At 36.9% G+C, this 14,637-nt stretch overlaps 1 protein-coding gene across 1 annotated transcript in view; it reads left to right on the top strand.

Moving 5' to 3' along the window:
- Nucleotides 1–551: 551 nt before the first annotated feature.
- Nucleotides 552–14,637, top strand: part of KCNJ16 (potassium inwardly rectifying channel subfamily J member 16) — a 29,982-nt gene continuing 15,896 nt past the window's right edge. The window contains exon 1 of the mRNA XM_043964073.1: nt 552–761. The gene's annotated coding sequence lies outside the window, so the exon portion shown is untranslated. The remainder of the gene's footprint in view (nt 762–14,637) is intronic.

Genomic DNA, 14,637 nt, shown 5'->3' with positions numbered 1-14,637 from the left:
CTGAAGCAGGAAGTGGTTAAATGACTTGTCCAAGGTCACAGAACTAGTAAATGTCAGAGCCAAATTTTTTTTTTTTATTTTTTTTAATTTTTGCAGGGCAATGAGAATTAAGTTACTTGCCCAGGGTCACACAGCTAGTATGTGTCAAGTATCTGAGGCTGGATTTGAACTCAGGTACTCCTGAATCCAGGGCTGGTGCTTTATCCACTGTGCCAGCTAGCTGCCCCCTGAGCCAAAATTTGAACTCAGGTTTTAATTCCAAATCCTGTGCTCTATCCACAGCTCTCTGTGCACCCCATTAGATTCACCACAATTTTTTATTACAAAACCAGGGAATCATTTTATCAAATGGTGACAAATGTATGACTACTGCATCAAACAAGAGTCCTCAATCCTGATAAGAGAAAAAAAAAAACATTTCCTCTTTCTATTCATTCTTTATTGTTTGTTTGTGGATGCCATCCTTGGCAAGGCTGACTTCTCCATGTAGGCATGGTAACTGGGAAAATAAAGTGCCAATTCACCAAAGTGAAGCTGAGAAACCAGTTGCCTTTGTCTGAGCTCAGTGGTATTCAGAAGGCAAGAGAGGAGCTGGATTCTCCTGTGCCATTTCCCCTCTCTATAACCAGGGCACGGCATGCTTCAAAAGGAATATTATAGGGATCAGAGTAGTAAAACACACTAGGACCACCTGACCTGAGGATTATGCAAGATGAAAAATAAAGGACTCTTATACCTGAAACTTGTTTACTGAAATGGAGGTAAGCACATTTGGATGGCTGTAAAGGTGCTGGACTAATTGAAATAGAGCTACTATTCTGTTTTTCTTTTTAGCATGTCAGCTAATCAGGCATTTTTTCACATCTAGGTTTTAAAAGTGTTATTCATGTGTTTCAATGATGAAATATAGCTAACTGTATTATATATGGATTGATGTAGGGTTGTTTTTTTTTTTTTTTTATAATATCACCACTCTGGAGTCTTGATCCAAAGAGATGAATAAATACAAGTTCCATTTATATAATGGTTAAGAGAAGTAATGCTGTGAGACAGAGGCTAAAAAAAAAAAAAAGTTGATTGAGCAAACTGAGTGTTGCTTTTATGTGAAACATCATGATAAAGTCTGCATATTTAATTTCCTGTGGGAAGTCATTCATGACTCTAAATATCATTATCTTTTTCCCATTGTATCAAATTGAGAGCAGTCATAAAGGGATGGAGAATTCAGAAACATGATCTAACCAGTTTAAGAAGGCAAGGATTTCTTTTTTTTCTTCTTTTTTTTTTTTTTTTTTAGTGAGGCAATTGGGGTTAAGTGACTTGCCCAGGGTCACACAGCTAGTAAGTGTTAAGTGTCTGAGGCCGAATTTTAACTCAGGTACTCCTGACTCCAGGGCCGGTGCTCTATCCACTGCACCATCTAGCTGCCCCCAAGGATTTCTTTGAAAATAAAAATCTAGGCTGAAATATTGTAAAGATTTGAAAATAACTTCTAGGAGATGATAATGATGATGATAATGATGATAGCACTTACTATATTCCAGATGCATTTACGATTCTTACCTCCTTTGATTCTCACAACAACCCTTTGAGAAAGGTGTCGTTATTTCCCTGTTTTACAGATGAGAAAGCTGAGGCAAACTGATGTTAAGAGATTTGCCCAGGGTCACACAATAAGTGTCTGAGTCTGGATTTGAACTCAGGTCTTCTTGACTCCAAGTCCAGAACTCTCTCTTGTGACACCTAGCTGTCCCTAAGTATATACATAGGAATAAACTAGTCATACAGTGAAGTATGATTCAAGATTATGGCTCTGTGCCTTATGTCTATTTGACATTATTCCTATCACTATTCATATTTTCTAGTTATGTTTAATGACTTTTCCAAGGAAAATGTAGATCCCCATTGTAGAGGACATAGCAGTTTTTGGTAAGCTATTACATAGGAGGCAAACATTGATAACCTATATGTATATAGTATTTGCAAAGTGCAAAAGTAGCTTTTTTTGCAAGTCAATGAGGGTTAAATGACTTGCCCAGGGTCACACAGCTAGGAAGTGTCAAGTGTCTGAGGGTGTATTTGAACTGAAGTCCTCCAGAATCCTGGGCCGGTGCTTTATCCACTGAGCAAACTAGCTGCCCCCAAGGTGCAAAAGTAATTGCAAAATTGCAAAGTGTTCACAGAGGATTCAGTTTGATGTTCACAACAGCCATAAGAAATAGGTAACCCCTGTGATTTACAGTCACCATTTTCTAGATGAGGAGATTTAGCTTAGTGAGAATAAGTAACTCATCCTAGGTAACACAAGTAAATAAATAGTGAAACTACAACTTGAACCCAGAGTTTCTGATTTTAAATCCAAGGCCCTTTCCAAATGGTTTTTCCTACCTCTTTAGGGAATGCAAAAAAGAAAATTCATCTGTTACTACCAACAGGGATGAAGCAATAATGTTGAGGGTAATGATAATAATTCGCATATCACTTTAAACTCTGATGCCTCCAAAATGATTTCCACATCTTTTTTATTCATTATTTTGTCTTCATAGAAATAGCCTGTGAGGTATGTAGGAGGCAAGTATTGAACTTCATTTTATAGATGAGAACACAGCCCCAGAGAGAAGGTACTCACCTAAGGTCATATATACCATGAATTAGTAGCACAAAATCCCGCCTGGGGCCCCTCCCCCTCCCCCCCCCTCCCGGCAAACAACAACAACTAAATTCCCTCATTTTCAACTAATTGCTCTTTCTGCTACAAAAACTATAACTATCCTTTGTGGTAAACTAAGGAGGTTACATCTGTTTATCACCAAAAGCATGGAAAGATAATTCATGTCACTTTTTAAAGCTGATCATAAAATATTGCAAGGTGTCAAAAGGTTCTCTGCTTAAACTCTCACTTTAGGATATTTCCTCATCTCTAAAAGTAAAAGATGGGACCAGATAAAGTCAAATGCCCCTTCCAGATTTAAAATTTCTTCAGTCATATGAAAAGCCTTTAAATATCTGTAGGTTATCATGATTCTATTATTCTGTGATTCTGTATTCACCTATAAGCAAGACAGATGGAAAATTCTATATGTGCTTCTAACTATAACATTCTTATAAACTGATGAGTATTTAAATTCACATATTGAGTGTCCTTATTCATATGTTGTTAATCTCATATACTAATTCTGTTTAGATTTAAAATGAGAGCAAATGGTACCTACAAATACAGTATAGAATCAATGACTTAGAATTGGAACAGATTTTAGAGAAATCACCCTTGCAACAACCTTCCACTACAGAGGCATTTTGAAGCTCCTAATAACTTGATTTCTTAGCCAGATCCAGGCTCAACATTCTCAGTTTTATTGTTCCTCATACAATAGTATTTCCAAATCCCCTACTATCTTGGTTAATCTTTTCTGGATGTTTTCTAGAGTATCCTCATAAAATGTGGTATCCAGAATTAAGCATAATACTTTAGTTGTGTTCACAGAATACAACAGGCCTCTGATTTCATTAGCTTTTTCAGCAGCTGCCTCACACTGTTGCCTCAATTAGTGGTCAACAAAAAATCTCTACATCTGTTTTACATAAACTATTACCATTAGATCTCCCCTATTCTCTCCTGATGCATTCGATTTCTTTTTTAATTTAAAGGTCGAATTTTACATTCTAATTGTACACTTTTTTACATTATAACAAATTTTATCTTCTTCATTTTAGTGATATTGTAACCTACTGAAAATTCTTAATCTTGATATTATCTATTCAATTAGCCATACCCCTACCTGTGTGTTATCTGCAAATTTAATGTTGGCCTTCTCTATCTTTATCCACGTAATTGATAAAAATGAAAAAAAAGGATAAAGCAACTCTGGTCTGAGCCCTGACATGTTACTAGAAACCTTTCCTCATATTGGCTCTGGTAAAATTGTTCAATTAAAATTGTATCCATCTAATTGTACTACTATTAAACTCCTATTTCATTGTTTCCACAAGAATATCTTGGGAGGCAAATACTATTTTTTTTTCCTGAAATTAAGGTAAACTATTGCTATAGCATTCTGGACTAGAATCTAATAACACAAATAGAAATGAGATTAGTTTGTTGTGATTTTTTCTTTCTTTCTTAGTGAAATCTGGATGGTTTCTACTTAATAGCACATTGTTTTTAACATACTTACTACACATACTTAATAATCTCTTTCTGAATTTTTTCAGAATAAGCATTAGTCTGATGGGGTCTATGAGTTCCAGATTCATTGTTTTTGCTCTTCTTAATGTGTGAAACTCTTGTCTGCTTCCGTTCTTCTGGAATCTATTAAACTAGTAAAAGTAGCCATATGATCCAATGTATCATTTTGGTTTTTTAAATATATATATATATTTTTTTTTTTTTAGTGAGGCAATTGGGGTTAAGTGACTTGCCCACGGTCACACAGCTAGTAAGTGTTAAGTGTCTGAGGCCGGATTTGAACTCAGGTACTCCTGACTCCAGGGCCGATGCTCTATCCACTCTGCCATCTAGCTGCCCCTTTTTTAAATATCATTACAACAACACAGAACCACTGCTGGGCCAAGGTGTGACCTGTGTGTTTTTGTCCTTTCCCTCTAAAAATGTCCTTGATCTTAATCCATAGTTGCAGACCAAGTTTATTACTGGGCTAGCCCAGATGTAAAGAAAGGGGTCAGGCTCTTTCCCGTGAACTCTTTGGCTTGTCACAGTTCATCTCCAGAAACCCTGGGACAAAACCTCACTTAAAGTTGAGGTTTGGTGCATTTCTATGGTCAGTGCAAAAAGGAGAGTAGAAAGATATTAAATAGAAAAAAATAGATCAGGTATAGGTCAGCTATTTATTCCTCTTCACAAAAGGAGTTCATAAAACATTAAAAGCTTACAAATATGAATTGACAAAAACATAACATGATGCAATACCTTGTAACTGACATTATACTCTCCCAAGAGGTTTATGCTTAGAATATCAGAACATGAAACATTTTGTGGGATGCTTAAATAAGTTTGTCACTTTCCCTTTTCACTGCACTGTCTCCCTCAAGGTTAATGTCTTCTGAAAAGCAAGGCCAGGGTTGGGTCCCTTTTCCTGTCAGTGTTCTTCTTTTTCAGGAAGTTCTATAGTAGCTTAGGAAGTACCTCCCATAGTGTCCTGACATTAACTGAGGGACCCAAGAGTTCCTGACCTTTTGAACTCACAAAATTACCTCCAAGGCTAAAAACTTCCATCTCATGATCACTCTTTAGTCACCAATGCTCAGACAAAGAAGCACAAGATGAAAGAGGCATTCAGGGCCATGATAATGACTCAGGTTCACCAGGAGAATTAGCTGTTTTACTAGCTAGGTACTTTTCAAAATCAATCTCTCTCTCTCTCTCTCTCTCTCTCTCTCTCTCTCTCTCTCTCTCTCTCTCTCTCTCTCTCTCTCTTCCTCCCTCCCTCCCCCACACATTTATACATACACATTAAAACACTATATGAATTCCAGGAATCATCATCAGTATTATTTTCAAAGTTTACTAATCACAGAATTCATTTCCATGTGAATTAGCAAAAATTAGTAGTGATCTATGTGTTTATACATCTTAGATACATGCTATAGAAAGACAGCATGCTTTCCAAATTTATGGGGCAGTTTTATATCAAAGGTAGTTGGTAGAGTAGGAGTTCTTAATGACAAAGGTCCATGAACCCCCAAAGGCTCTGTATACACACACATATGTATATATGTACACATGCATGTATACATACATACATTTATAAATTCATGCAAATGTATGTATACGTGTGTATGTTTATATATATTTGTATATTTCAGCAGGTATTTAACTTGGATGGAAGAGAAATAATTATTGTCACTAATATTTCCTTGTAATCCTATTATTTTATTTTATGCATTTACAAACATTACTCTGAGAAGGGGTCCATAGGCCTTACTAGACCACCAAAGGTTAATGACACATAATAAAAGGTTAAGCACCCCCACCAATAAAGTTAGCAATAACTGTAACAAGCTTCTTTTTATTGGGTGTGGTAATTCATTAAATTTAAATTTAAATAAATTCACTAAAATTTAATTAAATTCATTAAAATCAAAGGCCAACATTAAATTTGGGCAGCTAGGTAGCTCAGTGAATAAAATGCTTGAGCTTGAGCGCAGGAAGACTAATTTTCCTGAGTTCAAATCTGCCCTCAGAAACTTACTAGCTGTGTGACCCTGGACAAGTCAGTTAACCCTGTTCCATTTAATTTCCTCTCTGTAAAGTGAGCTGACAAAGGAAATGGCAAACTACTTAAGTATCTTTGCCAAGAAAACCCCAAATGGGGTCACAGAAAATTGGAAACGACTGAAATGACTGAACAACAACAATAAGACTTCTATTTGCTATTTCCTAAGAATCTATCCTCCTTGCTATTCCATGGAACAAGGGATAGTAGTTTCGCAGACTACTCAGAATCACCCTTCATTACAGGAACATTTTTTGTAGAGTTCTAAAAGCATAATGTTATTTCTCTCTTTCTCTACTCTGTACTATAATTCCTCTTGATCTTTCTGTTTATTCACCATCCATATAGAATCTTTTCTAGGACCCCTATCTCCTTAGAATCTTTTCCTTTCTGGCTTATTTCCTGGGGAATTTCTACACCTTCTCTTCTAATAGGGTAGATACATTAAAACGTTGAAGAGAATAAAATTGTAATACCCCTAAAAAGGAAAACCAGCAGAACAGATGCATAAGTGGGTCACTGCAATAGGTCCCTAGGGGTTCATATTTCTAGTGTTGTATATAAACTAACAACCTCTGGTGATTCTCCTTGAAAAATGTTAACGGATGTGAAAAACAGCCTGTTTGGACTCCTGGGAAATTTGCTTTTCAGCCTGCCTGGTATTCCCCCTTGTCTTGCTGCTCACCCCTGTCAAACTTTTAGGTGAACTAACAATTAGCATTTGCCAAGACATTTCCATCTTCTTCCTCACCTACTTTAGTCCACCCTCTTTCCTGGTAGAGGTACCATTAGGCATCTAATCTTCTGTGTTGAAACCTTAAAATCACAATTGACTCTTCACTTACCCTCCTTCTCTTCAATGAATTGAAAGTACCTATTGATTCTATCTCAGCAATATTGCTCACATTTATCTCTCTCTCCTTACTCAGAAGGCCACCATCCTAGTTCAGTCTCAGACCCCCTTATCTGCACTACTGGAATAGTCTCCTATTTCTCTCTGTCTTCCATGTCTCTCTAATCCACCCTCCACACTGCTGCCAAAGTCATAGTACTAAAATATAGATCTAACTATACCAATTTCCCTCCTCAAAAACCTTCAATAATCCCCTTTTGCCCCTAGGATCAGATAGAAAACCCACTATTTGGCATTTAAAGCCTTTCAGAACCTGGTTCCAACCTAAATTTGCAGATTGGTTACTCGCCTTCATGGCAGTACTTTACAGTGAAATCAAACTAGCCTTCTTTTCTTTCCATGAACACACCATTCCACCTCCAATTTCTCCCTAGTTACAAAATGTACTTCCTCCTCACCTCTACCTGTTTGAATCACTACCTATTTTGAAGCTGATCTCAAATGACATCTGGGCAGCTAGATGGTACAGTAGATAGAGCACTGGCCCTGAAGTTGTGAGGACCTGAGCTCACCTCAGACACTTACTAGCTATGTGACCCTGGGCAAGTCACTTGACCCCAACTGCCTCAAACATCCAGGGACATCTCTAATAGTCCTGATATATATCTTGTCACTGGACCCAGTGGGCTCTGGGGGAGAGAATGAAATTGGTGACCTTGCACAGCCCTCCCTCACTTCAATCCACTGCAAGTCATGACATCACCTTGATGTCATGGCCTCTTCAAGAATGAAGGACAAACAAGTGCCATCTCCTATAAGAGACATTTCCTTTTGCCCCTCTCTCAGCAATCTCCCCTTCAAAATCACTTTGTATTTAATTTGCATATATTTTGTTTTTCCCATGACAAAATGCCACTTTGAGACAACAGGAATTCTTTATTTTTGTCTTGTAGCCCAGAGCTTATAACTGGCACACAATATGTGCTCAATAAATGGTTGCTGATTGATTAACATACACAGCACCATAACAGAATTCTCCAAAACCTCACCGATCACTTTGATAAGTAATATTCCATGATATTCCAGTCTTTTGTTCCACCTTGCTTCCCATATCTTTTTGCTAGGTCTCCTAGACAAATTTCATGATTATTGAGAAGACTTCTTTGTAAACAGTATTATCAGTGAGATACCTTCATAGGACAAAAGCACCTTTCCCCCCAGAAGATCCTAAGGTGTGAAAATAATGATAATTAATAATAATATTCCATTATTTAAACTTCTTCTGGACACCTCAAAGGAAAAAATGGAAATTCTTTCCTTCTTCTCCCAGTTCCAGTTTTCTTTTCATCTTCAGTTTAATCTAAAAAACAGATCCTCCTTATTCTTTTGCCTATGGCATAAGTTTCCCCTTTATTATTGATGCTAGGATTGCACTGTAATAAAGTCCTTTTTTGTTTTTAATTCTTCTATACTCCAGTCCACCTTTCCTACCTCAATATGATGTTTACTTTTTGAGATGATCTAGTCCTGTCCATCAGAGTAACAGTGCCCTTGAGAAAAGAAATACAAATATCCTTTTGCCTTCTTTGGTACAAATGGGGTTAGCATTTTACAAGATGTTTCCTAAACAAAGGAGGGGGGCAGTAGAGAGAAGTGGAAAAGAGACTGGAGTTCTGAGCCTCTAACTAGCATATCTTATTCATGAGTTTTTAAAAAGACACCCTTCCCCTGAAAGAATTTAAGAGTGAGATATCTATGCTTCATTTTCTTCTTTTCTTATCCACTCTTCATGTTTGATCATAATTTTGCTATAACTGTCAAACTTCTGCTCACATGGATGGTTAATTCCCGAATTTATTTTCAGATAAGTGTGACCTGAAGTGTTATCCTTTCCTCTTTCCTCAGGATGCCCTATGACATCATCGGATCTCATTGTTTTCCTCCTTGTTTTGTTATGACACTGTTTCCTTTCCAAATGGTTTTCAAAGACATTCAAGTTGAAGAACTAGCTTGCGTCCCGGCGAAGTCACTAGGAGAAATGCAAATTTCCCCAGAAGCTCCTTTATGAGACTCCATCACCCAATTCACTTAGACTGACAATTTGCTGCTACTATGAATTATGCCTTCTTCTACTTTCCTAATTCTGTAATCATAGTTTAGGTTGCTTTGAGCTTCTATTAACTGGTACTGCCTGTAATAGACATTTATATATGCAAGTGTTCTTGCTTAGACCTTATGAGTATGAAAAACAGGTGGCTACCTAAGCAGTTTAGGGATAGGAGGAAGTTAATCTCCCCCCATCCTCAACTCTCCCTCACCCCTCTCCATATACAAACACACAGCTCCTGCCACCCGGTTCACAGCTCACTGGTACCTAAACTTAAATGGTGCAATTTATATCATTTTATCTTAATCTAAATAAGGCCTCACTTCAGCATTACTATAGTAGTTAATATCCTTAAAAAGTGACACATTTCCTTCATTAGTCATTTATATTTTAGAGTGAATTAATTTCATATTTAATGATTTGAACATACATTTGTAGAATGGAAAGGGAAGGGAGAAATCAGAGAAAACTGGGTTCTGGAGAGATGGGAAAATACCATACCACAAAAGGAAAAAACAACGTTCTAAGAAAGGAAACCAAAGGCATCAAAAGCAAACTGTATATTTCACAATTTCCCTACAAATGGTCACCAAAATTAATAGTGTGACTATACTCATTTACTTCATCTTGGTTCCTGTCATAGTAATTCATAGCTTAATCATAGCTGTCAAATTAACTATTGACAAGGGAGGAAATTTATGTCTGTATGTGTATATGTAAACATACATGCATGCAAACACATGTGTGTAAACATGTAAACATACACTCATACAGAGAGAGAGAATCTGATTCATCTGGTTAGATACAGCCATATATTTCCCCAAATGGCTTACACTATGTATAATCTCAAGAAGAAGGCAGACAACAAGCATTTATTAAGTGCTTACTATGTGCTAGGCACCATGCTTAGAAGGAGGTCTAGAAGACATAAATTACAGAGTTTTTCTTCATGAGTAACCCTGACATGGTGAGGAAAGAATTAATTAAGCCCATTTTCAGGAATAGACTACCCCCACTTCAAAAAAGGCAGCACCACAACATTTATCTTCACCTTGGTCTTTTTAGTGTCATGGATTAAATCTATAGGCCCATTGAAACCGATCTAGAGTTAGAAGTGACCTCAAAAGTCATATGGTCTGAATTTCTTTTTCAGATGAGGAAAATAAGACGCCATAGCACATCACTAGTATCCCAGATTCCCTTATCTATAAAGTGAGGGACTGAATTCTATGAACTCCAAAGCCCCTCCATATCTGAAATTCTATGGTGTGATAAAGTTATCCCAGAACAAAGTGAAGACTGGGAGAAGAATAACCAGGTGATTTTTACCCCACCAAGTGAAAAAATACTCTATAAAGGGTTTGAGTGACCAGAACTATGAAGTCCCCAGAAGAGCATTATCATGATATCACATACTTAATTCCTGATCACCAGTAACATTTGAATATGTCCTCCTCTTCTCTTGATGACATAGGAATTAGGGAACAAAAATAAGCTGGCTCCAAATAGCAAGACATCTGTTTAGGTGAATTTCCAAAAATTTCCTTATCTTTTCTGTGGATGCATGCTCTAAATGGGGGGCGGGGCGGGTTGAGGGGGGGAGGAACAGAAAACTACTCACATATATCCACCATACCAGATCATGGGACCATGTATTTAAATCTAGAAATGACCTCAGAAGTTATTTTGTCCAGTACCCTTCATTGTATAGATGAGAAAACTGAGTTACAAAAAGAAGACCTTGTCCTTACACAATCTCTGTTGGGTCCAAGTCCATTTTGATTAGGAAAAAAAAAACAATATAAAAGGGCCAATAACTTTTCATTGGATTTGTTCCTTTGGTTTTATTTTAAATATGATTATAGTTCAGTGCATGCTGTCTTTCTTACTATTTCTGTCATTTTGTGCCTTTTCACTGATGTCTTTCCGTGGCTTTTTGTCTTTTTCATATTTGTCACTTTTTTAACATGAGAGTCTTCCATTATATAAATACACCATAGTTTATTCAGATACTCCTCAGTCATTGCTAATTTCCCTCTATTATAAATAGATGAGGCAGGAACATTTTAGAATTGGTAGGTGCCATTTTAAAAAATCTTTTTAATAATATCCTTAAGATATTGTCCTAGCAATGAGACAGCTGGGCCAAAGGGTATGATAAGTTTCTTGACTGTATACTGACAGATTACTTACAAAAGCTTTCACCAATGTATGAACACTCTGCCCATTCCTATCTCCACCAAGCAAGCAATATTTATTTTCAGCCTAGCCAGTAATGAGTTTTATCCATTTTGGTGAGCTTTGCCAGTTTTATCAGTATAAAGTGGTATTATAAAGTTTTTTTGATTTGCATTTCTTATATTATAGCAAAAAAGAAAGCTCTCTGTGGGTGGGTGATAAGAGTCTTTATTCACCTCTTCAAAAAACAGCACTGGTATTTGCATTATTTATCCCAAAGTTTAAAAAGAAGTCTACCCAATTTGCATTTCCAATACTGGTACTCATCAGTTATGAAACTTAAAACACTGAGCTTTTGACAGAGTGATTCATTCTTCTGAAATTCTACAGTGGAAACAAAAGCTTACCTGATAGTAGAAATGAAGTAGATTTAGTTGAAAGCATGGAGAGGTGTCAATTAAATACAATGACTAAAGTGAACAACTTCTATTATCTGTTTGAAGCAGCAGGGCTTTCAAAGTTCTAATTTGTAAGAAACCAGAAGTTATTAGAAGTCTAAATGAACACTATGGAAAAGGTATTAGTTTGAAGCATTTTCTTGGGATACTATCTTCCAGGGGTAATCTGAAGTTCCTATATCTTTTATTCAGGGCCCATTTATTTACCTACCACCCAAAGGGAGCCTAGAAAGAATGACAGCTGTGGAAAATACCAGATGCTTTATTTTCAAGTTGAACTACTTGTTTTCCTGTTGACTGAAATGGAATCACTTACAAATAGGAGAGACTGAGTTTAAGGAAAATTGTTGCCCTTGGGCCCTGAAACAGTCTTGCCTAAGTAACCTTCCTTCAAATAATTGTCCCTCCAGAAATAAGAACATATGAAAACAGTGTTTTGAATAACTTCAAGCATATAGAACATGGGAGTTTAATCAAAAACTTGCAGGCAGTTGCAACATCTTCAGAGAGAAACGCATCAGACTTCTTTTGGAAAATTTTGGTTTGTTTGTTTTTAAATGAAAAAATAAGGTTAGGTGAAGAGAATGTCCCAGACAAATAAACAAGGAAGCAAATGTGGGGACAAATTCAAGGTCTATCAGAGACTGACAACGGGAGGTGTTTGTGTTATCCACCTAAAATCTGCCCCTGGTGCTTGGTTTACCCATGAATCTTCTCCAATTCCTCTTTCCTTTCCACCCACCCCTGCTGCCCCGCATAGTGGGGGATTGGAAAGACATGAAATACCAAAGGGCTTCTGAACTTAAGTTGTTTCTACCTATCTACCTAGTTCTTTTTTTTTTTTTTTTCATGGCAATGAGGGTTAAGTGACTTGCCCAGGGTCACACAGCTAGTAAGTGTCAAGTGTCTAAGGCCAGATTTGAACTCAGGTCCTTCTGAATCCAGGGCTGGTGCTTATCCACTGTGCCACCTAGCTGCCCCTCTACCTAGTTCTTTATATGACTTAAACTCAACTACTGTCAACCTAATTGAGTGGGCTTATACCAGCCATTCTTGACTATTACTTGGAAAAAATACTAGAATTGAGTTCTGGAGGAAGGTTGTGGAAGCTCTGACCATGGAACTCTTAAAATAAAAAAATAATCCCAGAAAATTCTCTGTCTTCGAGGATTTAGAAATCACCTTCTGTCTCGAATTCATCTCATAATGAAGCTGTTCTCATTAATATGTTTCAACAGCAGTACAGAGAGCATGGCATGAAGCAATCCAATGATTCGATTGACTTTACATGAATCTTAAAAATCTAAGTATATACCCTCAGAATTCATTATATTGTTTCAGGATGTGGTCACTTCAAATATATACTATGTTGGATTTTGTGATTGCTTCCTGGTGGCACATAGGTTGTGTGTGTGGTTTTTTTTTTCTTTAAAAAAAACATACAAAAATACAGAAAGCTAATTAAAGTTTAAAGGAGAGAAGAGGAGGGATAATGATAGCAGTATGGATATTTAAAAGGGAAAAATTCCATAAATACATAAACTTTTTCTTCATTTCAAATGTTACTGTAAAAAATAAGATTGAGGAAATACCCTCCTAAATATTCATGGGGGTTGCACGCCAGAAGAGAAATTAAAAATAGGTTTTAGCAATTGATGATAAAGTTTGGATAGGATGGGGGAGACATAGTGGTAGGGCAAGGAAGCATTTGGGATGCTGTTTAATTCTAATCCTGCTTCCCATCTCCCTGATATGGTAACAAATGTTTTCATTGTTTCTTCCAAAGGCCTCCAGTGGCCAAATCTTCCCCACCCCCTTTCTACTCTGCTTTTACCCCCACTCCCCAGTGGTTTTTACTTGGGTCTGGTTTTACTTAGATGAATTAAATGTCACTATATTTGTTTCTCTGAGTTGTTCCAGGGCAGACTGAAGCACTGATGCCTGACTTTACAAGTCTCTAAGATCATCTGCTACCCTTTGCTATTTATAGTCATGTTTTAAAGGTTCTAATGAATGCTTTTAATATTGATAGTTGATCTAGTCTTCCTTTTATGAGGCTCAGCATTGGCAATCCTCAAAGTATTATATACCATACAATAGTTCCAGTTTTTACTAGATTTCAAGTCCTCCTAACTCCAGGGCCAGTGCTCTATTCACTGTATCACCTAGCCACCCCAGATAGTTTACTTTTTACAGGTATGGAAATTGTGGCTCAGGAATGTAAAGACAAGATCATACATTATTAAAACTAGGACTCAAACAGAAGTTTCCTAACTGCTTACTTCAAGTAAAATGTTCTTTTCAGTATAACAAATTTATCCTTACAATAAAACCTGTGAGATTGGCAGGTATTCTGTCCATCTTTACAGATGAGAAAATTGAAACTTAGAAATGTAGCCAGGTTGGACTGTGGGTGTACTGTGCAAAATGTCTACATATTACTGTTACTGGTCAATTTCCTCATTAGCTATCCCCAGGTCCACAAGTAATCTAGGTTCTTCCATAGTCACCTATTATTTTTCACTTCTATCACTCATACTCTTCAGAACTTTTTTCCCCTGCCTTGATGAACTCGCTAGAAAGTATATCTTGTTTTTGTTTTGTTTTTGTTTTTTAAAATTGCCACCAGGGGAATGGTTAAGCTTTTAGCCTGTCCATAGCTAGTGCCCTCTAATTCTAACAAGTTCATTTGAAGAACTTCTTTACACCTTTTAAAGGGGCCCTCATAAACACTTCTTTATAGCTTGTTATATCTGTTACCTGTTCCTCACATTCTGTAAGTTCATCAACTGGGTTGGATATTCATTG

This window comes from Dromiciops gliroides, chromosome 4 (genome assembly GCF_019393635.1).
Source record: "Dromiciops gliroides isolate mDroGli1 chromosome 4, mDroGli1.pri, whole genome shotgun sequence".
NCBI classification, from domain to species: domain Eukaryota; kingdom Metazoa; phylum Chordata; class Mammalia; order Microbiotheria; family Microbiotheriidae; genus Dromiciops; species Dromiciops gliroides.
The sequence above is the reverse complement of the archived record's forward strand: the minus strand, read 5'-3'. Positions and strand labels throughout refer to the sequence as shown.